General features: G+C 34.2%; 1 pseudogene; it reads left to right on the top strand.

Annotated features, from left to right (window-relative positions):
- LOC126694701 (MDIS1-interacting receptor like kinase 2-like) overlaps positions 1–25,048 on the top strand; it is an 83,869-nt pseudogene extending 58,821 nt beyond the window's left edge.
- Positions 25,049–26,132: the final 1,084 nt, after the last annotated feature.

The following is a 26,132-nucleotide window of genomic DNA, read 5'->3' as shown; positions in this document are numbered from 1 at the left end:
TTCTACTCCATTCTATACTCTACCATTAAAAATTAAAAGCACATCATTTGTCTCTCCATTTAGTTAAATTCTACCTTTATGACTATTCCCATTTCTTTTCAACTACCCAAAATAAAATAAAATAACCCAACAACTCCTCAGCACCCTCACCCCACGCCTGCGCCGGCAAGTGACATGAATATCGCCGATCACGATGCCTGGAACTTCTCCATTTTCGCTCTTTTATTTCCCCTATTTTATACCATGACCGAAACCCATTTTGGGTTAGTTTCTCTTTTGATTTGTCTTTGGTTGATTTGATGATTTGGTTTCCCTTTGTTGTTATGATTTAAGATTTTGGCTTGGGTTTGAAACTTCGAAACATGGGTTTCGGGGAGGCTGCGTAATTTCTCAAATAGATCCTCTGTCTATACTCGACCTCTATTGTTTAATTCTTTCTAGTGAAATATCGTAACTCTTTCTCTCGTTTGATTATTGTTTTGATTACTGGTTTCTAAAGCGTTGTCCCTTATTTTTTTTCGAGGTAAAGACGGTAGAAATTGATTGATATAATGAGTAATTAAGAAGTTACAGAATAGCTCTTAGAACTGGTGGGGTTTCCCCATGCCAAGGTTTTTCATTTTCAATACTTAAAAGCTAGTTTTGCCAAGAAAGACACAGGCTTCCTTGTTCGTTCTTTACAGTAGCTATGCTCCATTCCAGTACTTACGGCTGGAGGAATGGAATCGTTGAGGAATGGCATGAAAATGATGGTGTTGGTGGCTGGACGTGACCAGCAATATTGATCGCGTGGCCATGGTGTGGGAGGTATTTGATTTTTTTATTTTATTTTGGGTTGTTGAAATTGGAAAAATCATTAAGGTCAAATTTAATTAATGGATGGGCATGTGTGGTATGTTTTTAATGATAGAATATTGAATGAAGCAAGAAAATGTACCGACGACTTGAATTTGTAGTTAATGTACAAGATTCTTAACAACTATCAGATAATTTATTTGTTTCTTAACAACTACCGGATAATTTATTTATTTTTTGGAAGCCCTTATCACAATAATGGATACTAAAGAGGTCATGGCTACTTTTTTTAATGCATGCTTTCTTGACTAAAGAAACGCTAATTCTCAGAAATTATTAGATCCATTGGCAGACCCTGGTTAAGAAACGCTAATTCTCAAAAAACAAAAAAACAAAAACAAAGCTCCTAAAGTTTAGGCTTTATTGACTTAGGTCAAGCTCTAATTCAGGTTTTATTGACTATATAACCATAATGCCATTCGTTCTCTGATCATCCAATTCGTTTCTGCATGGTCTTTACTTTCTAGCAACATTTTACACCCTCCCAACTTTTGAAAGTCATGATGTCCTTAGCAGAGAAACCACTTCCCAATTGCATTAATGTTCGAATTCGAGTCTTGCTCACCACTATCATTATCATTCTTGTGTTGGCTCCTTCTTCCCAACTTGCTATTTCTTCTTCCTTTGCAACTTCGCCTCCCAATATGGCGACAATGATGGGGAGAGAAGCAGAGGCTCTTCTAGAAAGGAAAGCGAGCCTCGACAACCAAAGCCAGTTTCATTTATCTTCATGGGTTGGAAACATCACTTGCCTTTGGGTTGGAATTGATTGCAACAACTTTAGCAGCATCTCTCATATCAACCTCCCAAATTCTGCTTTAAAAGGTACACTCCACACTTTGAGCTTCTCATCCTTACACAGTCTCATAAGTCTTATTCTCAACAACTTACTCTACTTTACCCTTCCTTCACACTTGGGCAACCTATCTAAGCTAATCTACCTTGACTTATCTGGCAATCATCTCTCAGGAAGAATTTCATCTGAATTATGCCAACTAACAAGCCTTCACAAATTATATCTCTATGACAATAACATCACTGGATCCATTCCTTATGAACTTGGAAAGCTACACTTGCTCAATGAGCTAGTTTTGTCTAGTAACGGTCTCACGGATTCAATCCCTGTGTCAATTGGAAACTTGAGCAACTTAATCATTCTATTTATTTATGATAATAAACTTTCCAGATCCATTCCTCATCAACTCGGAAATCTGACATCTCTTAGGATGCTCTCTTTATTCAATAACATCCTCACGGGCTCAACACCTGCATCTATTGGAAACTTGGGCAACCTAACCCTTTTAGAGATTAGTGCAAATAAACTTTCTGGATCCATTTGTCATGAAATTGGAATGTTGGGATCTCTTTTTTATCTTAATCTTGCTGAAAACAATCTCTCAGGTTTAATTCCTACTTCTATAGGAAACTTAAGAGCCTGTTTGGCCAACAAAATTTGATTACTCAATTTCCGTCACTCAATTTTCGTCACTCATCACTCATCACTCAATTTTTCACATCAGTTTGCCTTCATCACTCAGTTTCCATTACTCACTATTTTTCACACTATTTGGGGGGCCCACGCTTGTCACGATGCAGCTTTTTTTTTTTTTTTTTTTTTTTTTTTTTTTTTTTTTTTTTTTTCAGTACCCAGAAACCCGAACCCAGTGAAAAAAATAAAATAAAAAAAACCTAGTGAAGAAGACCGAACCCAGTGAAGAAGAAAGGAAAAAAAAAAGAAAAAAAAAAGAAAAAGAAAAAAAGAAACCCAGTGAAGACCGAACCCAGTGAAGAAGAAAGGAAAAAAAAAAAAAAAAGAAACCCAGTGAAGACCGAACCCAATGAAAAAAAAAAAAAAAAAAAAAAAAAAAAAAAGAAGCCAGTTGGTCAAAAGTTGCTGCTGAGTGGGTCCCTCATGTGTGTTTAATTACAAAAATGCCATTGAGTTATGAGTTATGGAAACTGAAAACAGCCAAAATGTGTTTTCAGTTTCCATAACTCATAACTAAAAAATCAGAGAATTGAGTGATGGAAACAAAAAACTGGAAACTGAGTTATGGCTTGCCAAACAAACTTTTTTTTTAGAACTGAGATGGGTCCCATCATTTTTTAGAATTGAGTTATGGAAACTGAGAATTGAGTGATGAGAATTGCCAATCCAAACAACCCCTAAGCAACCTTAGTTTTTTCCACCTCTACAACAACCAACTTTTTGGACCCATACCTCAAGAAATTAGAAAGTTAGGATCTCTTCATGTCTTGAGTCTGCATAAGAACAATCTTTCTGGCCCAATCCCTACTTCTATAGGAAACCTGACTAACCTATCTACATTATCCCTTGCTGAAAACAATCTTTCGGTACCTATCACATCCTCTATAGGGAACATGAAGGATCTCACAACCTTGGACCTTTATGAGAATTGGTTATCAGGCAATATTCCATTAGAAATAGGAAAGCTCAAACTTCTTACCAGTCTAAAGTTGTTCGAAAATGAACTTAATGGCTCCATCCCTTTTGAATTTAATAATCTTACACATCTGAAGTATTTGGAATTGGGGGCAAACATGTTTTCAGGCAATCTTCCACAAAATGTTTGTAATGGTGGATCCCTTCAAAACTTCACAGCATATAACAATCATTTCATAGGTTCCATTCCAATAAGTTTGAGAAATTGCACCAGCTTAGTACGTGTGAGGCTTGAGAACAACCAGTTAACAGGGAATTTATCAGAAGACCTTGGCATTTACCCAAATTTGGTGTATATTGATTTGAGTAATAACAATTTCTATGGAGAACTTTCTCAAAAGTGGGGGCAGTGTCAAAGTCTACAAAACTTAAAAATCTCCTATAACAGAATTTCTAGTGTAATACCTCCTGAGCTTGGAAGATCCACCAAGCTACACTTATTCTCTCCTTCAATCATCTAGTTGGGCAAATTCCAAAGGAATTAGGAAAGTTAAAGTCATTGTTTCACCTTGATCTGGGTGATAATCAACTTTCAGGTGGTATTCCGTTGGAAATTGGGATGCTATTTGATCTGCAATTTCTTGTTCTCTCAGCCAACAATTTAACAGGATCAATTCCCAAACAAATACAAGGGTGGAGAAATTTATGGAACTTGAACTTAAGCAAAAATAAAATTAGGGGGAGTGTTCCCACTGAGATTGGCTACATGCAGTCTATTCAAATGCTAGATCTAAGTGAGAATTTGTTGATCGGAAAAATACCACCACAACTTGGAGAATTGCGAAGCTTAGAAACATTAAATCTCTCCCATAATGAGCTCTCTGGATCCATTCCAGCCACTTTTGGTGAAATGTCAAGCTTGACCAATGTTGATATATCTTATAATTGCTTGGAAGGTCCTCTACCCAACAATAAAGCCTTCAGTGAGGCCTCATTTGGAGCATTAAGAAATAATAAAGATTTGTGTGGTAATGCCTCTAGCTTGAAGGCATGCCCGTCTTCCATTAAGTGGAGCAAGAATCTTGGTGAGAAAAGGCGAAATAAAGTTGTGATTTTCTTTATTGTTCCTATCTTAGGCACAATGGTTCTCTCATTGATTGTAGTTGGGATTCTATATGCTTTTCTGAAACGCTTGAGGTTGAGGAACAAGCTCAACAATCCAAGGGAAGCACAAAATGGTAACATGTTTGCAATCTTGAGCTATGATGGGAAAATGGTGTATGAAAGAATCCTTGAAGCAACAGAGGAATTTGACTCCAAACATTGTGTTGGAGTGGGAGGGTTTGGAAGTGTTTATAAAGCTGAGCTACAGCCAGAACAAGTTGTTGTTGTGAAAAAACTTCATTCAATACAAGATAATAAGATTGCCAATGCACAGGCTTTCGAAAATGAGATTCATGCTCTGCTAGAAATCAAGCATCGTAATGTGGTAAAGCTTTATGGCTTTTGCTCACATCCACAACACTCATTCTTGGTTTACGAGTTCTTAGAAGGGGGAAGCCTAAAAGAGTTACTGAGCAATAAAGAAGAGGCAGTTAATTTTGAATGGATTAGAAGGGCAAATATTGTCAAAGGAGTGGCTAATGCTTTATCCTATCCTATATGCATCATGATTGCTCACCTCCCATAGTTCATCGAGACATATCTAGCAAGAACATCTTGTTGGATTCAGAATATGTTGCTCACATCTCAGATTTTGGCACAGCTAGGCTTTTGAAGCCTGACTCATCGAATTAGACTTCATTTGTTGGAACATTTGGTTACGCGGCTCCAGGTAATATTTTTTTTCCTATCAGTATGCTTATCCCTCTTGAAATACTTGTTTCTAGTTCATTTAATGCAGTGCTAATGCAATGGAAGTTTAAAGAAAGCACATACGATACTCTCTTAAATGAAACATAAACTAAATCAATAAGGAGAAATGGTTTTGTAATCGACCAGAGGAACAATAAACGAAAAGTCTAAATTTTTTTATTGAATAATTCTTAAGAAAAACGTTCACAGATTTAGAGACCTATTAAAGGGCTCTGTAAAACTTGATTGATAAGAAAATATATTCTAAAATAAATTTTAATTAATACCTAACTATAATAGGAACCAAATTTGACCTAGAAAGCATTAAAAACACCTAAAAAGAATGAATTAAATACCCTAAGCCTAAAATAATGAAAATTATGTAAAAATACCAAAATTAATAAATTACAAATATTAAATAGTAGATTTTGTCGCTAATAAAGTGTCCATCATAATGCATAGAGGTAACATAGGCTTTTTATTATTATTTGAAATTTCACTATAATCTATGTATAGCCATTTGATTATCCTAATTTTTTCCTCTTTTTTTTTTTTTTTTTGGGTTAAAGGGTCATTGTGAGTGCAAATATAAGGATCATGGTTTGCTCTAAACATTTCAATGTTTCGATTATTACTTAGTCAATAGCTTATGGCTTGCTTGGTTTGAGGGGGGGGAGGGAGGGAGAATAAAGTAGAGTAGATTTAGCCTAAAATTAGCTTATTTTTAACAAACTCTACTCTACTCCTCCTCCTTGCCCCCTCCATCCAAATGGGCTATTAGTGATCAATTTTTGAATACCTTACAACATTTTCAATTTGAAATGATAAATCAAACTGGATTATGAAATTAATAATTCACTGAAACAATAGTGAAGTCTCAGAATTTTCAGAAATGACAAAGTTAAATATATCAATAATTTTTAAACCTTTCTCACATTGTCACATACAATACATGTGCATGTATGTGTATTATTATTATTATTATTATAATAATAATATAACAAGGTTTCATCCAGTCGGTTCAATATAATTCAAGAAAACCAAAAAAAATTTCTCATAAGTTATGCATAATTTTTTAAAAATTATATTAATCACAATTAATATTCTTTAAACATTTTAACTTAGAGGTTTTTTTGGAAACACAAAATGTATACCAATCAAATAATTTTAGATAAATTAAATAATAAATGTCACTTTTATATGCCTTAACTTATACAACGTAATATATAAATATATATATATATATATATATAAATAACAAATAAATGAAAAAATTTTCTTTTGTTTATGGATGACAACGTAAAACACGTTCCAATCTCTTAAACATCATAGCATATATTCTTCTAACGAAAAAGAAAAAAAAAAAAAAAAAAAAAGAAAGAATCTATGCATTCATATGCCTAACTCTCCAAATATAAATGAAAAAAGACTTGGCTCAAATACGTTGTTTTTTTTTTTGAGGGTGGCTCAAATACGTTGTTGATCAAAAAATTAGTCCATGAAATTTAAAGTAATCTCTTTTTGTCACCTAGATAATGTCATAACGTGGCAAATTAAAAATTGACATGTCATCACTTCGTTAGACACATTAGAAACTAAAAAAATATCACTCTAAATTTTGTTGGAGACAAAGAAAAAAAAAATCACTTTTAAATTTGTTAGGGGCTAAAATGATCATTTAAAGTTTGTAAGGAACTAAAAACAATAAGATTAAATTAAATGGACTAAAATAGGCTAAAGTTTAGAAACTAACATTATATTTTGGCCCAAAAAATTTCATTTTTGTAAAAGAAAAATGATTTTTTCTCCTGGAGAGATTTACTTATATAATTTTTGAATTATGTGCTTTAAATGCATCTAATGAGTTATGTGGGGGATTTTCCCGCACACGCTCTTTGTCCGCTTTGGGGAGCCCGCACGGTTTTAACCTTGTCCCCGAGTATGGAAGACTTTGAGTGCAGTCCCACATCGGTTAGAAAAGCGCCACACGCATGTCTTATAAGCCCTTGGATTGCCAATTTGTTTTTAAGTGGGTTCGGTTGGGTGCAAGTCAGCAAATTCTCAAATCCATCTAACCCTACTCAATCCACCTATATTTAATATATATTTTAAAAAAATATTGTATAATTTTATTATTTACTCTTTTTTTATAAACTAAGTTGAGATTTTGATATTTTACTAACTAAATGAAATATATTTTGGTTTGATAATTTGTTTATAAAGGTGCTATTATTTAGAATTTTCATATGGTAGAGGAAACAAATAAAACTATTTTTATTTCAACCCAACCCATGTATACCCCTAGATAAATGCGTTATGCGTTTTAAACTTCAAAATTTTACAGTCAACACTGTAATCTATATATATAATAATAGGTAAAACTGAGAGAAAATCCAATTAGATTTCAAATTAGAATTCATTTATAGTCTAATTTTGCTCCACATGTCCCATTTAATATAAATTTTTAAATTTTTGTGCCAAATAAGTTAATTCAATGTAAAAATTAGATTTCAGTTAGAGTTTAATTTTGCAACATGTGCCCTATCTAATCTAAGTTTTTTTAATTTTTGTATCAATTGAGTTAATTTAGTGTAAAAAACGAAGAGTCCAATATAAGTAAACCATAAAAAAAACATAATTTTTGAATGATTTTATATTTATGAGCCTTTTTTTTGTAGAACTAAAAACAATTCAAGTTTATAAGTCATATATATATATATATATATATATATATATATATATATTAATAAGTAAAACTGAGAGAAAATCCAATTAGATTTTAAATTAAAATTCAATAAAAGTCTAATTTTGCGACATGTGTCTCATCTAATCTAAGTTTTTTTTTTTTTTTTTTTTTAATTTTTATACCAAATGAGTTAATTTAGTATAAAAAAACGTAAGTAAAAAAAAAAAATTTTGAATGATTTTATATTTATGAGCCTTTTTTTTTTTTTTTTTTTTTGTAGAACTAAAAACAATTCAAGTTTATAAGTCATCCATATATATATATATATATATTAATAAGTAAACTTGGGAGAAAATCCAATTAGATTTTAAATTGGAATTCAATTAGAGTCTAATTTTGCGCTACGTGTCCCATCTAATAAAAAATTTTAAATTTTTGAACCAAGTTAGTTAGTTCAGTGTAAAAAATGGATTTTAATTAAAGTTTAATTTTACAGCATGTGTTCCATCTAATCGATTTTTTTTTTTAAATTTTTGTGCCAAATGAGTTAATTTAGAGTAGAAAACAAGGAGTCCAATATAAATAATCATAAAAAACATAATCAATCTATATATAATAATAGGTGAAACTAGGGGTGTCCACGGGTCGGTCCGGGTCGGGTTTGTGCCCAACCCAAGACCGACTCGATAGAATCGGGTTGAGAAAATCCTGACCCGCCGCCGACTGGCGAGGGAGTCGGATCGGTGCAGTCGGTTTTGCATCGGAAACACGGTCGGTTCGGTCGGAACCGTCCACGGTGAAAAATCCAACCAAAATAGTTGATTTCAGGAGAAAAAACGCCAAATCCGGCGGAGATCTAACCGGATCTGGTGAGATCTCACTAGATCCGTTGAGATTTCACTAGATTTGGACGAAATATCACTAGATCTACTTAATAAGTCGCCGAAATATTAAAGTTTGTTGCCAGAATCTGGAAATTTGAGGCCAGAATCTGGAAATTTGACGACGGAATCTGGAAAATACCACCGGATTCTGGAAAATATCGCCGGATTTTGGAAACTTCCGCCGGATTCTGGAAATTTTTTTATGGAAATCTTAGTACATCGGTCGGATCGGGTTTGTTCGGGCTTTGGGGAGGAAAACCGAGACCGACCCGCCGGAGTCAGTTTTTGGAACAAATGACCCGCCGTCGACCGGTGACTTGATCGGGTCGGCCGGTTTTCGGGTCGGATACGGTCGGAATCTTCAGGTGGGTCGGGTCTTCGGATTGGATGGACAGCCCTGGGTGAAACTAAGAGAAATTCAAATTAGAATTCCAAATTAGAGTTCTAATTTTGCGCCATGTGTCCTAAATTATTTATTCTTAAAGAGTTTTATTTCTTAATTTTAGAATCAAATGTGGAACCTCATCATAAATATTTATCCAAGTAAGTTATTAAATACAAAAACCAAAGAATCGTAAAAAAAAAAAGGTGCTTCACAATAATTTAAAAAAAAAAAAAAAACATGGACAATTTACATTTTATATCTAATAATATCCTTACAAAATTTTTTAAAGAGTTAACAAAATATAAAAAAGACTATCAATAGTATTTAAATTATATATATAGGAATTATATTATATATCTTATTGTATATTTTTAAGTGTGTCCATGCATATGCATGGGGTTACAAGCTAATTCAACAATAAAAGGCAATTTCCACCGCATTGTCTAAATTAGTTTAAATATCACTTTATTGGGCCTATCCACCCTAAACTTAATTAAATATGAAGGAAAACAAGTGTGTTAGCCCCAAAAGGGAAAAATAATAAATAATAAAAAGGATTAATTATAAGTATCCACCATAAATTATATGGATGAATCTGGGGTGTGCATGGGTCGAGTTGACGTTTGTAATCCATCACAAGGGTGCAACCCAATTCAACCCAACCCACATGGATCGGGTTGAACCCACTAATTGTATAGTTTTTTGAATTTTAAATTGAGTAGTAAAACAACAAATTTATAAGAATACCAACACAAATAACAACTAATCAAGCCTAAGTATAGCACTAAATCAATACAAACTATTTGATTAATGCATCAAACCAACACAAATAATAGTAGATTTATAATCATATAATATTTTTTTTATAGAAGAATCTTATAAATTTGTTGGTAGTTCATCAAACCAAAAGAGTAAATAATAAAACCATATAATATATATTTTAAATATAGGTGAGTCGAGTTGGGTTAGGAGGATTTGTAAATCTGTTGACACTCGACCCAACCTACTGTAAAAAAACATTTGGCAACCCAACCCAACCCATCAACCCCTAAAAATAGACCCAATCTATCAGATTGGGTTGAATTGAGTCAATTTTGGTGGATTGGTGGGTTGGCTGCCATAAGGGAAAAATGGGGTGTCTACAGCTACACACCCCTACTAAACTCTAACAGCACTAGAAATGTGTACCCTAAACAATGAGACCATTGACTTCGTGCAACCCTAAACCATAAGAGCATTTGCATTGCGCACTACTAACTTGGACTCCAATTTGGATGGTGTGTAGATTGAAATATTTTTTAAAGGTTAGGGTACGCATTACAAATGCTACAATAGTTTAGGGTTAGTTGCAAGTAAAAAGCAAAAAATAAAAAGCAATTTAAAGGGGTAAGTATAATGAAGTATAATCAAGGTTTTTCTAGTATTATATCAAGATTGTAATCATATTTTGCCATCTTCCTATGTCAGGATGGCATCTTTTGTTTACTTGGTGTTGTCTTCTTGAATATAACATTAACTTTGTCCAATTGTTGCATTATGTTGCCAAATTGGTTCTTTGTTTCAATAAACTACCCTGGGTTAAATCCATTTGTGACTGTACTATTCAAAATTTATATTTTCTGAGCAACATGCATGATATAACAGGTTTTCACATGGAAAAGGTCAAGATCTATTTCTTTGTTCCTTTCATGAAAGTCTGCAAATTATTAAAGAGAAGAAAGTGCAGGTGCCACCAATTCCACACATTGACTTTTCGATTCCAAAAGAGTTTCATGGTGTGGAATACAAGGTTTATCTGTTTTCAATGCTCCCAAAGATGATTTCTCAATTGCACCAAGTGTAATGTGCCAAAGTTTTCATCCCTCAACTCAACTGCACCAAGTGTTATGTGCCAGAGTTTTCATCATTCAATGCTTTAAAACTCGGGTTTTCTCCAACCAAGAGAGTGTGATGCAAGAGCAAAACAAAATTTATTTTAGAATTTATATTTTCAGATTTTTGTATTTATCTCATAGGAAATTGGATATTTGTAGACTTTTATTCAGATGGGAATTAGATTTGAGATTAGATAGGGATTAGTGTTTGAGTTCAATTAGGATTAGTTTTCATTAGTTGTTATCTTATATCTTTTTATTTCCCGGAGGGTTTAGCTAAATTCAGATTGGAGATTTTCCAATAGTTCAATGTTGATTCCTAAAACCTTAGGTGCTGGCGACCCCTAAGTGCTGATTTGTAGGGTTTATCTTTTATTTTTCTTGTTCTTATTTTCTCTTGATTGTCATGCATTAATAATAGCTTAAAAGTACAAATGTACAATATTATCTTAGTTTTAGTAGGCATTATCACATCTATTTTGTGTTTATTCTCACACTTACACATAAATATGAGAGTTTGCAAGTTTCTATAAAATGTGTATTTTTCTCTTGTAAGAGATTAGAACTAATGAGTTAAGCATCCAAACATATTCCAAAGGAATCCAAGGGTAAATGTCAACTGAGAAGTGGCCTTTGAAGAATTTAATGAGTCAAAGATTTGTGGAAACATAAAAGGAAAGAGAGGTTCGTTTAAGCCAAAGATGCAAAAAATCTTGGCATGGATATATTTTGACTAGTTTTCGTATTTTAGTCATATCTTTTTTACTTCGATATCAGATTGACTTGATTCTTGTAGCCACGGAAAGAGGACTTGAAGATCTAAAACTTTTTACTTTTCCGAAACTTCAGAATTTGCCGATTTCAAGGCCAAAACCAACCTGGAAGTTGACCCATTGTTGAAAAACAGGAATTGACATTTTATATTTTCCTTTTTGGGAGCATGTGTTTTAGGGTTTTGAATGTTATAATTATTAAAGGGATACAAGGCAGCCATGTTTTTGGTGGCTGGGAAACCTTATTTTCATCAATTTTTAAGAGTTTTTATTTTCTACGGAAGCTTAAAAACCTAAGCTAGGGTTAGGGGTGAAACCCCAATGTTGTAAGTTGTCCACTATTCAATTCAAGCATGTTTTTCATGTTTTGATTATTGAAATCAATTGTTCTCTTTTCATAATTTTTTTGTTAGATTGATATTTAATTTCTAATTCTTTCATAAGTCTATTCTTGAATCTTCTTATTGTTAAAATTGGGTTTTATATCCTCTCTAGCAAAACGTGGTAGTCTTGTTAGATATTACTTTTGATATAGTATTGCCTTTAGGGTATGTGATGTTCTTGAGTTTTTCTAGCAAAATTATTATTTTCTAGACTACATTTTTGGAACAATTGATGAATATAATCAACCAAAGAGAGTTTTATTAATAAAGCATATGTTAGGTTCTCAATGTTTAGAACAATTGGCAAATCGCGAACACAAACTTGTCTAGACATAGATCTTAGAGTCTATAGGTATTGTTAGACAATGCTCAAGGTGATTCAAGTCAAGATTCAAGAACATACAAGCTGCAGGAAGAAGATTTCATAATCTGCTTGGTTCGATCGATCGAAAGACAGACTCGATCGATCGAAAGTCGTATTTGCAGAATTTTAATTAAGCCCAAACAGCAGTTCAAGCCTATTAAGGATTAGGGTTTTAGATCTACTTCTCCGAGTATATAAAGGAAACCCTAAGCACGTTTTTATAAGGCTTTTGAAGAGAGAGAAGAGTGTGCATCTTTTGTATTTTAGGGTTTTGTTCCTAAAAAGCTCTCTTATGTCGTCTACCGGGGTTATTACTTGAAGAATCTCAAGATTCGATATTGTAGAAGTTGTTATCTTCTCTAGTCATCAAAGGTACTGATGATCTAAACCTTCAAGGGTGGTCTTGGAGTCACAAACAAGAGAATTTGTTGATAAACCTTTGAGTGGGATCTCAAAGTCACAAACGTGGGTGTTTGTGTTTTGCAAAGGCCAAAGAAAGAAGGAGTCTGTGGTCTCGGAGCTTGCACGTGGTCGTGTCAGTAAGTTTCTATTGGTGGTTAGCAATAGGATGTTAGTGATCTAAGTCGTTATTGTAAAACTTCGATTCTTTCTAGTGGATTTAATTTTTACCTTGAGGATTGCTAGGTTAAATCCTCCCCAGGTTTTTTACTAGTTTGGTTTTCCTGGGTTATCATATCGTTGTGTTTTTTATTTTCCGCTGCTATACATTGATATGATATATTTGTGTTAACCTAGTTTTGTTAATTTGACTAAGTAGTCACTTGGCTAATTACCTAGGTTAATCTGATTGTGGTTTTAAGGGGTCTAAAAACTATCAGCATATTTCTAAATCTTCCAATCGGATAGTTTATGTGTTCACTTACTCGATTGTGTACTAAATTGGATTGGTAGTAGATGCTTAACAATATTGGTGGACAAAACCTAACGCCCTAGTGATTTTAATTATTGAATTTCACCAAATTTTCTTTGTCCTAGTTTCAATCATATTTCCTATACATTATTGGTGCTTTTGACGTGTTCTTGTTTTCCTTTTCTTGGTGGAACGACAACCTTAGCTACACTACAATTTCCATTACAAAATTGGAAGACATCATGCATCACTTAAGTCTTGCTTTGATGCTAATTGTTGCAAGTACTTAATCATTGTAATTGCTTTCTCATTGGTCCTTACCCCCACTCTTCCACCAAGAACTATTTGCTAAAGTGCCAATGACCCTTGAACTAACTACCATCCCATCCCCACAAGTAAAGTCTTGAGTTCTATAAAGTAATGTTTTTTACATAACATTTTTATTCGCTTTATTCCACGACAAATATATTGTAATTTAATTAATGTATTTTCTTATATTTTGTGGGATTTAGTTGTAATAGGTCTAGTCTTAAGTGGTGAATATTTGTTCAAGACAGAGAAATTTGTGACTAGTTAGCGACTGGCTTGGGATTGCAAAACTAGCAAAAGTCACATGAGGAACACATGCCAGGAGCTCAAAAGTTAGTGTATTTCACGAGTAACTCATTACTTGGCTAACTCACGAAGTGACCCGCGAAATACTCTGACAGTTGGATTTTAAGTGTAACTCTTCCTATCCTTCACCCACAATATATATACCATTATTACCCACAAAATTGTAAGGAGGCTATCAGATAAAAAACCCTAGAGATCAAGGTTTTCACAACACCCAAATTTTAGATAGAGCTACTCATCCTTAAGTGGGAATTCCTTTGTAGTCTCTTCTACCTTCCCTCTCCCATTGTTATACCATGAGAGAAGATTTTACCTAAACACAACCTACACCCATTTAGAGTGTAGAGACTATTTTGGAGCTCAAGAAGCATTGGGTCTTTACCAAATTAAATCGGTAAGGCTTGGTGATGCAATCGGATGGTATTGCAAGATCCGAGAAGCTAGTGAAGACATGACTTGGTGAAGTCCGTTGGTAGTTGGAGCTTGGAGGGCTCAGGTACTTTGGGTAGATTAGGTTTGAAGGATCTTTTTGGTATCCTTGTACTCCAACTTATTCACTAGTAGATCATTTTGGGTTGGAGGGCCATAAAGAGGTTTTTACACCGAGTTCTTTGGTTTTCCTCTTCGATAACACATCGCGTGTTATCTTGGGTTTGCTATTCTTTTCTTTATTGCCTTTTACATTTTAGCATTGCACCTTATGTTCATCCATGCAATTGTTGAATGCTTCGATTAATTAATATGCTAATCACATATATTCCGTATTAAGTGTGTCTAGCTTAAAATTAATCAAATCGTAATTAAAATTTGGGGGTCTTAATTAGCTCTAGTAATTAGACTATCGAGCTTTCAATTGGTATTAGAGGCTGGTACACTTGTTTTGGTTAAATTACCTAAGTGTGATCCTTGACCCTTTGTGTTAATTTTCATGGATAATGATTTATGTGCTTCTTTGCATGTTTTGGATGATGTTGAATGTAACATGCCACATGTTTGTGAAAATGCCTCTATGAGTGTTTATCCTCTTGATTGTGATGACATGGTACATGACCCCTTGAGTGTTTTAAAAAGTGTAAATGACAAACTCTTGAAGAAAAATGCTTGAAATTTCAATAAAAATTTAGCAAGTTTGTTTGTGAAAAGGATGCCTTAACCGCTAAACTTGATGAATCCAACAAGTTGGTTGAGAAGTATAAGAAACTTGCTGAACATTCCTTGGAAAATTAGAGTTTGAATGTTTGAAAATGACATGAATGCTAAACTTGTTTTATCTAACAAACTTGTTAATAATCTTAAATGTGAAAATGAATCTCTTAAGATGCATGTCATGTGTTTGATTGCTGATTATAGTGCTAAAAAGAAAAAAGTTATTTGTTGCAATCTTGTTGTGAAGCCCAATTTTGTACCTATTGTGAGTTCCATCTCAAAAGGCAATTTGGTGTACATACCTCCATATAAAAGGAATCATAAAGTGGAGAGAAAGGCTCTTAAGCCAAAACCTTTGTTTAGGCCCTATCCTAGGTATTTGGATGGATCTAAGTTTGTTCCTACTTGCCACCATTGTGGTGTGATTGGTCATATTAGACCTTAATGTTTCATGTTGAAGAGGGAACAAAATGTTAGGGTCATATTTTTTATATATTGGCTTATCTTTTGACAAAACGCACTTTACTTGTGTTTAGGTAGATCTAAGTTGGGTTTAATGTATCAACAAGTATGTAAAGTTTACTTTACAAATGGTGTCATTAAAGACATGAAGATTGATCTAAGAAACAAGTGAAGAAAATTTGTTTCATTAAATCTCGGCACTAGGCTTGACACTAGCATCTATTGAGGATTAATGAAGAAGCTTGACACAAGCTCGATCTATCAAGACTTACAATTTCAGAAATCTCAGATCTAAAATTCGACTCATGATGACTTAAATGATTAAGGTTTCTCTCTCTACAACCCTAGACCATATAAAAGGATTATTTTAAAGTCATCAAAGACACATAAAGAATTAATTAGAGAACTCATACACTCTATGAGAAGCTACTGCGTTTTGTGCGCCTTAGGGTTTTGTAACCAAGTACTTCCTGATCTTCATCGTGCATTGAAGTGAAGAACTTTGTAGCCAACAACAACCATTCAATTGCTTGGAGTTAGTCACGTACTGAGATCCATGCATACGAAGAAGTCTTCTACAAGATCAAGTCCAATTAGGGATTGGAGTAAAGGTTCAACTGTAAGTTGATATTTTGAAATAGTCTAGGGTAGTGGTAAGATTCCTTATACTTGTAACTACTTGATTCTTGATTAGTGGATTCTTGGGAGTGGTGACCTGAAATTCACCTGGTAGGGTTTTTGCCTTGCGAGAAGTTTTCCCTATTCGTCAACAAATCACTGTATCAATTTAATTTCTGCCACATTTTAGTTTATTTGGTGATTTGTTGGTGCCTCCACAATTTGCATGTAATTTTACCTAATTAATCAACTTAGGTAATTGAATTAATTAAGCGGAGTCAATCCATAACCTAACACAAAATCATGTTGCCAAATCCCTTCCTAAAAAGTCTAATGGACCTAAACACATTGTTTGTCACCATTGTGGTGTTTTTGGTCATCTAAGACCTCGTTGCTCTAAGTTTCAAGCTCTTAAAAAAATTAAAAGAAAATAGAAATTTGAGCATTTTGGAAGTTGTGCTAAGAAAGCAAAATTAGATTTTGGTGAAAATGGTATATTGTTGAAACAAATTTTTAATGTTATCACCTCCTTGACTATGTGTATCTCCAGGTCTCATTATTCCAACCCTCATCTCACTTCTCATAAGACATTCACTCCAAAGACTTGTCCCGTTTGGGTGTGGAAGGGTTCTTATGATTGAGTTTATGCTATTTTGGTCCTTGTTCTTATTCTTACTATCTTTGTTGGATTCTTCATGCATTAGATGCTTCATTCTCATGCATTTGTGCATCATGTAGTTCTTTATATGCATTGTTTTTGTTTTTGATCTTACTTTCATTTTTTTTTTTGGGTGTAAAAATCCAAAAACACATAAAAAGTGAAAAATCCAAAAAGTTTGATTATGTATGTTTGAGCACATATTTTATGTGAAGTTTGGCCTAGTACCTTTATACTAATGACATAGTGTATTTACAAGTTTAGTCTTGTTATGTATGCACATATATTGAATGTGACTGAAATCTAGAAATCTAAGTTTAATTGTTGTAAATAGATCTTCAAGCTTGTCATGTGTGTTTGACCAATAGTCTTGATTGATCTTGACACATTCATAGACTTGTCTTTATATATCTCCTCACATTTATTTTTCTCAAAATCTCTTCAGATGTCAATCTCTAAAAAGAGAAAAGGCTACAAAAGCCTTGCTTCAAAAACTAGTTAGACTAGGAAAAGGTGGAGCAAAATGTATCAAAAAATTATGATGCCAAAGCCAAAGGCTTGTTCTTCAAAGAAATGTAAAAAATTTCAATGCATCTTTGCTCAAAAAGTTTGAGAAATATTGTTAAAAGTATGAAAAATGAAGCTAAATGAAAAGTTTTCAATCAATGTAAACTCTTTTCGTGAGAGTTCATATACGTCATTTCTATGCATACTAAAGGTCTCTTAACTTAGTGCTATTTGTGTATGACTTGATTAGATTGATCATTGAAGCTTCATGCTAGACTATAGACTAATTCATACTTGCTTCTCACACACAACACACAAGCCTAATATTCAATGGATATCTATTTCATTTGTGTGATTGTACGTGATTGAATTTGATATGTGTGTGTGCTTAAGCCATGAGTAAATAAAAAAGATTTTTGATCATTTTATTTTCTTTTGAAAGTGATTTGTATCACTCATGTTTTTCAAGTGTTTTTGTGAGAAAAAATTTCTGTTTGGGTGTTTTCGCTACTCATCTCGCAAGTGTCTCATGACTCACCCAAGTCGCGAGTTCCTTAAGTCCAATTCTCTAAAATTTTCAATTTTGGACAGAGAGTATCGTGACTCAGCCACACTATGTCACGACTTAAACTTGACCTGTGAAATTTTCACTGAGAAATTTCCAGGTTTTTTGTTTTTGCGAGTAGATTCGCAATTATGTCGTGAGTCACTGACTCGCGAAATGCCCAGAAATTCAATTTTTAAGGGGCATGACAATTTCAGTTTTTCAAAAACTTTCTTTTTTCTATTGTGACTCCCACTCCTAAAATCTTTGTTTTTCACCAAAACTCAACCAAACTCACTTGCATTTCACATCTTGGACTTCTCTAAGGAATCTTCTAACACTTTAACTCTTTCAAAAATTTAGATTTTGGTCTATATTCCTTAAAACCTAGGGTTAGGTTTATTTTTCAATGGGGGTTGGTAAAACTTAATTTTTTGTCAATTTTTTGTATGGGTTTTGTTTTAAATGACTATTTCCTTGGTTGTTGGCCCCTTGTGGCATTCTAATCATGTATTAAGGGTAGATTTCATGATGTTTATGCATTGCATTACGTTCTTGGTATATGTTTGAACGGTAGGTGTTTGATGAAATGCCTCTTAGGCATTTTCTCACCCGTTTGGACTCCAATGAGTACCAAACTTTGGGAATTTTCATGTTTCCTCTTTAGGAATGTGTTTGCTTCATTGGTTGTGTACTTTGCACACCTTGCCCCACATGTGCATTTTCATGTCATCTCTTGCATGGCACTTAGACACCACATGCACACACCTTTGCTACCCTTGCCATGCCTTACTCAATATCTTGTTTACACATCTTATTGATCATTTTGCATCCTTAGCATGTCATGTTTACTTTAAGCATTATAACATTTTGTTTTTAAGGTGTTTTGTCTTTTTATTGAGCTTTATTTCTCATTTATCTTGTACCCCATATGCATCATTTTCTTTGTTCATATTTTCATTTCTTTCCCTTCTTCTTCTTGATCCCTTATTCTATTTGTGACAAAAAGGGAAAAAGTATTGTCATTTCTATATGACTCTTGTGCACGCCAAAAATGAGACTATTGGGCTGGACCTCACTTGGGCTCATAATCTATTTATAAAGTGGGCTTGGATTTCCTACATTGGGTTGTTCTCGGCATAAAGACTCACCAAAACTATCTCTCTATCTCTGGGTTACTCACCTCACTCTATTCTCTCTTCCTTTTTCCACTTTTTCCACTCCCAAAAAAAACCCCTCCCTCCTCCTTTAGCTTCTCATATTTATAGCCAAGCGTTAGTGGAGTGATTATAATTGCTTTCAAAGTTAGTGCATTAGGAGGTCCAATATCATTAATCGTAAGCGGGTGTTTAGATGGGAGTGGGGTGTGATGAGAGTGGCCTTGGAATTGGTTCCCACTCTAGTAGATACGCTCGGCAGTGATATTCCCCAGGGCATTGCCGGGCATATAAGGGATGGTGTATTCGAACGCCTTTCTTCTTGCTCAAGAGCAGCTCACCGAGCAAAGACCAAGTGGCAAAACGAGGTGCGTGCCAATGTAGACTATCTACTCTTCAAGCTTTTGGGCAGTGCGAAGCTTGGGCCCGTGGCTATTGTGGGTTCGGGCTATGGCCATGGGCCACACTGCTGAATCAAAACCCAAGGCCCAAATGGGTCTGGGTACCACAATTTCATACAACTCTTATGCACATTCTCAAGGGGAGAAATTCCATAGGGGAGATGCATATATCAAGGGAGAGAAGACAACTTTTTATAAGAAAACATTATTTTGTTTTGTTTTTCAATATGTTTGTTTTCTTTTTTGTTGTACCTTGTGGCAGTTTGTTTGGCCTTGTTATCTTTATGGTGCTTTGAGTTTATTCTTATATCTATGCTTTGTTGTTCTCATTGCATCGTGTTTATATGTTGGACATGCATACATTCTTTTTGCTTTGTGCTTTATTGATTGCATGTTCAGATGATCAATTGTTTTGCTAAGTGATCATTGTAGTCATTTCCATATGACTGTCATTTGTTTGATCAAGTTGCTCTTTCATGTTTCATTTGGTGTTTACTTGATCGCAATTTACTTGTTACTTTATACTCTTCCTTTATTACTTGCTTTATGCTTGAGGGTCTAATGTGTTTTGTACAAGTGTTTCAGGATACATTTATTTTGTTCCAAGTTCGTCACTGGTTTTAGATTTAGGTGTGAGTGATTTTTGTTAGTTTTTAAACCCCTTAAAACACAACTAGATTAACCTAGGTAATTAGCCAAGTTGTTACTTAGTCCAATTAAACAAGTCTAGGTTATCACAATAACAAAGATCAAATCATGCAAAGCAGCGGAAAATAAATAAGACAATGATATGATCACCCAGGAAAACCAAACCGGTAAAAAACCTGGGGAGGATTTAACCTAGCTATCCTCAAGGTAAAAAGCAAATCCACTAGAAAGAATCGAAGTTCATACAATAAGACTTACAAGCCCCCACGCTCGACTTCTTATTGCTACCAACCAGTAGAACTTACTGACACGACCACGTGCAAGCTCTGAATCCACGGACTCCTTCTTTCTTTGGCCTTTGCAAAACACAAACACCCCCGTTTGTGACTTTGAGATCCCACTCAAAGGTTTAGCAACACAAACTCTCCTGTTTGTGACTCCAAAACCACCCTTGAAAGTTTAGATCATCAACACCTTTTTGATAACAAGAGAAGGCAGCAACTTCTACAATACCGGATCTTGAGATTCTTCAAGGAATAGCACCGGTAGAAGACATAAGAGAGATTTTTAGGAACAAAACCCTAAATACAAAAAAGGCACACTCTTTTCTCTCTGAAAAGTCTCATAAAAACGTGCTTAGGGTTTCCTTTATATACTGGGAGAAATAGATTAGAAACCTTAATCCTAAATGGGCTTGAACTACTGTTTGGGCTTAATTAAAATTCTGCAGATACCACTTTCGATCGATCGAGCCTGTCTTTCAATCGGTCGAACCAGACAGATTATGAAATCTTCTTCCTGCAGCTTGTATGTCTTGAATCTTGACTTGAATCACCTTGAGCATTGTCTAATAAAACCTATAGACTCTAAGATCTATATCTAGACAAGTTTGTGTTCACAATTTGCCAATTGTTCTAAACATTTAGAACCTAACAATTTTTGTCATTGTTCCTAAACTCATGTTCAAGCCTAGAGTCTGTTATAGGGTGTTTTGTCACGGAATAGCTAAATGAGGAGATTGTAAAGTTACATCTTTTACATAACGTTTTCATTGGCTTTATTTCGCGAAAAATGTGTTGTAATTTCATTAATTTATTTCCTTGTATTTTGTGAGATTTAATTGTAATGGGTTTAGTCCTAAGCGGTGAAGATTTGTTCAAGACAAAAAAATTTGCGACTAGCTTGCAATTGGCTTGGAATTGCAGAACCCGTGAAGGTCACATAAGGAGCATATGCCAGAAGCTCAAAAGTCAGTGTATTTTGCGAGTAACTTGCGACTTGGCTAACTCACGAAGTGACTCGCAAAATGCTTTGACAGTTGGATTTTAAGTATGATTGTTCCTATTCTTCACCCACACTATATATATCCTTATTACCCACAAAATTGTAAGGAGGCTATTAGATAGAAAACCCTAGAGATTGAGGTTTTCACAACACCCTACTTTTAGAGAGAGCTACTCATCCTTAAGTGAGAATTCCTTTGTAGTCTCTTCTCCTTTCCCTCTCCTATTGTTATACCTTGAGAGGCGATTTTACACAAACACAACCCACACTCATTAAAAGTGTAGAGAGTGTTTTGGAGCTTGGAAAACATTGGGTCTTTGCCAAGTTAAGTCGAAAAGGCTTGGTGGTGCAATCGGGCAGTATTGCGGGATTCATGAAGTTAGTGAAGACAAGACTTGGTGAAGTCCATTGGTAGCTGGAACTTGAAGGGCTCAAGTACTTTGAGTAGATTAGGCTTGGAAGATCTTTTTGGTATCCTTGTACTCCAACTTTTTCACTAGTAAATAATTTTAGCTTGGAGAGCCGCAGAGAGGTTTTTACGTCGAGTTCTTCAATTTTCCTTTTCAATAACACATCGCGTGTTATCTTGGGTTTGCTATTCTTTTCTCTACTACCCGTTACATTTTAGTATTACATCTTTATGTTCATCTATGCAATTGTTGAATGCTTTGATTAATTAATTTGTTAATCACATATATTTCGCATTAAGTGTGTTAAGCTCAAAATTAATCAAGCCGTAATTAAAATTTGAGGGTCGTAATTAACTCTAGTAATTAGACTACCAAGCTTTCAAGTTCAATTTAATCTGAGGCAGGTTAGTTTGTTATGTAGAAAATGAAAAGGAAATGAAAGGAGAATTTGCTATGTTAAATATTAGACTATGGAAACAAGTTGAAACGTTTTCCTTCAAAAATATCTTGCATTACCTGTGGTGTTAGGCAAAAACTAAAAAGGGACCAAGTCTCTAATTACTGATAATGTGCATTTAATCAAAATCTATATGTTGTGAAAAATTATTGTTCTTGTGAAATATGACAATATGATTAAAAATGCTAATGAGGGTGAGAATCTGGCCATTCCATGCTATTTTGATGTCTTTGTTATCTTATTTGGCATGTTTCTACCCCTCTTTTGGTCTACTTTTCACTTCATGGAGTCTATTTGTTTTGTGCTCCACCAAGTGTTTAAACTAATTGCTGTGAAGGCCCGAGGAGAGTGCTTTGGGAGGATAACCATTGAATCAGTGGCCTTTCAGCCGCCCATGTTGGTAAGTCTTCACCACATGATATGACTTCATTTCCATCCATTTCTTGCATTTTAATTAGACTATGTTGTAAATTAAATACTATCTTCTTAGATCAATGAGTTCTACGTACACATTCTCCCTTGCAAGAGCAACATGGAGGATGAGGTCGGCCAATAAGTTATAGCTGAAATGACACCTCTTCCCAATGTAAGAGCAAGGTGAAGGTTGAGATTATTATTCAAAACCCACTTGGTACATATGTAATTACGAGTAGGGTGGACTTAGGATTCCAAGCTAGGGGGCCGAAGCGTAAGGAAAAAAAATCCAAATAGGTATCCATATAATACTAACAAAATATCAACCAAGATAAATACACATAATTATTGTTTTTTAATACATTAAGATGTAATCATTTACCAACAAAGACAATAATATTGTTTCTTATGAGCGTCAGCTATTGCAAAAAAAAATTTATTTTCACAAACCAAAACTTACTTTTGCTACTTTAATATAACATTTGAAATGTATTGTACAGTAATGTTTTTGGCATTTGGTGTTCTAAATACTAAATATTTATCATTTAGAACACATGATGTTAGTACTCTAATATTGGGCTAACTAGGATTTTTTTATTTTTTATCTTAAAGTTTTGTTTTTGTTAAGTTCTTGAGTTTGATAATTGATAGTTGGGCTAGGCTAATTAAAAGGGAGTCCAAGTTTATGGAAGAGGGAAGTGCAGCTTTAGAAATAATATATATATATATATATATATATATATATATATATATATATATAACTAATAAAAAAATTCTCTTTTTTTCTTTAGGCCAGGGGGCCCAAATTTTTTTTTCCTTTTTTTTCTTTGGGCCAGGGGGCTCGGGCCCCTTGGGCCCCCCTTGGGTCTGCCCTTTATTACCAATAAGAAAAAAAAAAATTAGATTAAGGTTGTAGGTTCAAAACCCATTAAGTGCATGTGTAAGTTATCAAAAAAGAATATAATGTCATATAGATCACTAGTTCATTTGGAATGAAAACTTCCATATTCCTCCAAATTTTAGTTTCATTTTTGTTTATTTTCATATTGTGTTTCTCAGTCATCAATTATTTTGGCCTTTTTGCTGATGCTCATTAGCTGCTTGGCATTTGCTTGCATTAGATATATTATCGATTGTGACTTGAGTCTGTTTTGATTTATTTTATTTTATTTATTCATAACTTTTCATCTTCTACCCCTCTTGTCATATTATAGTTGTACCATTCTTTTTTCCCCGTTGAATTTGTTTCGGAAACAGTATATATTTATTTAAAAACTATTAACTGCAGTAATCCTTGTAACTGCACTTGTACAGTATGATTCCTATATGGCTTTATTTTCTTTGAAAAAAGACACGAATATCAAGCTTATTATCATTTGATTTTTCATATAAATTTGCTGATAATTGCCCCTTTCTAGATTTCTCTTACAAGGAAAATATGGAAGGTCAGCATTCATGAGAGACTAAAGATGCACCTTTGGAGAATAGCATTCAATCTTCTTCCCACTAAGGATAAGTTGAGTGAGTTTTCTTCCTCCTCTGACACTAGCTGCCCTCTTTGTAATGTTGAGACAGAGTCAGCCCTGCACCTATTTACTCATTGCCACAATGCTAGAGCTATATGGTTTGACAATCATTGGAACATTAGAATTGATAGATGGCAAGTCCAATCTTCGTCCCATTTGATTGAGTTACTTATTGATCCTCCTTCTCTCCAACTGGATAAAGAGCAAAGAAATGAGTTCCTATTATTTGGAGCTCTAACTTTAGATATGATTCGGATGTGGAGAAACAAAGCAATTAATGAGAGATCTCTTCCAATGGAGGGTCAAGTTAACAGAAGCATTCAGAAGCTGTTTTTGGAGCATTGGCGGCCCAAAGTTCCAGTGATGACAAGTGTCCCAACTAGAAACAGTGCCAAGTGGTGTTGTCCAAGCCAAGGTATGCTGAAATTGAATTGTGATGCAGCAGTAGGTGATCTATCATCATGTATAGCTATTGTAGCCAGAGATTGGAGATGGAAGTTGGTGTTTACGATTTCAAAGAAAGTTAACACCAACATCCCTGTTCAAGCAGAGGCTAATGCCAGCTGTCCACTTTGCTTTGAATTTCTCTTTTTTTAATTGCATTATAGAGAGTGATTGTAAAGTTTGTATAGATGCCATTAGAGCTGGTGGGAAGTTAATTCCTTGGAGACTTTTGAATTTTGTGGATTCAGTTAAGAATGTAATTAGTAACTATGGCCATGTATTTTTTAACTGGGTTCATAGGGAGGCTAATCAGGCTGCACATGTGCTAGCCAAGTGGTCTCTTAGTCAGTCTTTTTTTGGTTCTTTTGATATGGGATTTGGCCCCCCAAGTTTTGTTAATGTTATCTTGGCTGAGGCATCCTGAGATTTTGTTTTTGATGTGGTTCAATAAGATTTTAATTCAGCCAAAAAAAAAAAAAAATTGCCCCTTTCTAGAAAATTATTTTCATATGATAGAATGGATAGATTGCGAATGAGCTCTAACTCAATTGGCACATACTCTTGTTTTAAGCTAAAGTCTAAGGGTGGGGCATGGATTCAAAACTCTTGGGTTTGTGTGTAACTTACTGATGAAGCTGAAATTCGTCAGTAAGCTGTGCGGTCCTTACGTGCTCTAGACAAAACCTGCACAACAAAGAAGAATGGAAAAAATCTTACAGAGAGCACCGGTGTGGTGCCGGCCAAATACCCTCTGAAGGTTAAGTTAGAGAATTCTTCACAACTCTAGAGTGCCAGAGCTTGGAGAAATTATGCGTACCTTGATTTGTGAGTGCTTTGGTTTTATAGTAGTGTAGAACTGACTTTTCCTTTCTTGGGGAAGGGGAACTTTTGGGTTTAATACCTTAATTCTTCACTAATGAAAAAAAAAAAAGAATTTAATGAACAACAAAATACAATTTATAAACATACATATATTTTAAAACACTTGTAGGAGAATAGATTGAAAGAAAAAGTCAAGAATAGTAAAGTTTTAGGCCCCTCCACCAACAGCAAAATGGTGCCACCAACTACAAAAATATCGATATTCTTCCAATGGAATTTGGGATTGAAAATTTTTTTGGTGCAATGAAGTGGGAAAAGTGAGAAAAAACCAAAGTGTGGCAACTGGCAACTGATCATGGATTCATGATTTTTTTTTTTTTTTTTTTTTTTTGATGGAATCATGGATTCATGATTACGTGGGATGGTAGTTTTTTTATTTTTTGAATGTTTGAACAAATGCTACTAATTCGAATAGTCATCTCATAGAAGTTGTGATTAGGATAATTGAGAATTGACTTGTCCTCCAAAAAAAAAAAAAAAAGATTAAATTGCAAATTACACCCCTAAAGTTTGAGAGTGATTGGATTTTACACCTTGATGTTTCAGAACTTGGATTTTACCCCCTAAAGTTTAGGATTGTTTGAATTTTACACCTCCAAATTCTGGAACTTTAGGGTGTAAATACC

The sequence above is a fragment of the Quercus robur genome, chromosome 2 (genome assembly GCF_932294415.1).
Source record: "Quercus robur chromosome 2, dhQueRobu3.1, whole genome shotgun sequence".
In the NCBI taxonomy this organism is placed as follows: Eukaryota; Viridiplantae; Streptophyta; class Magnoliopsida; order Fagales; family Fagaceae; genus Quercus; species Quercus robur.
This window is presented reverse-complemented; position numbering and strand designations above follow the sequence as displayed.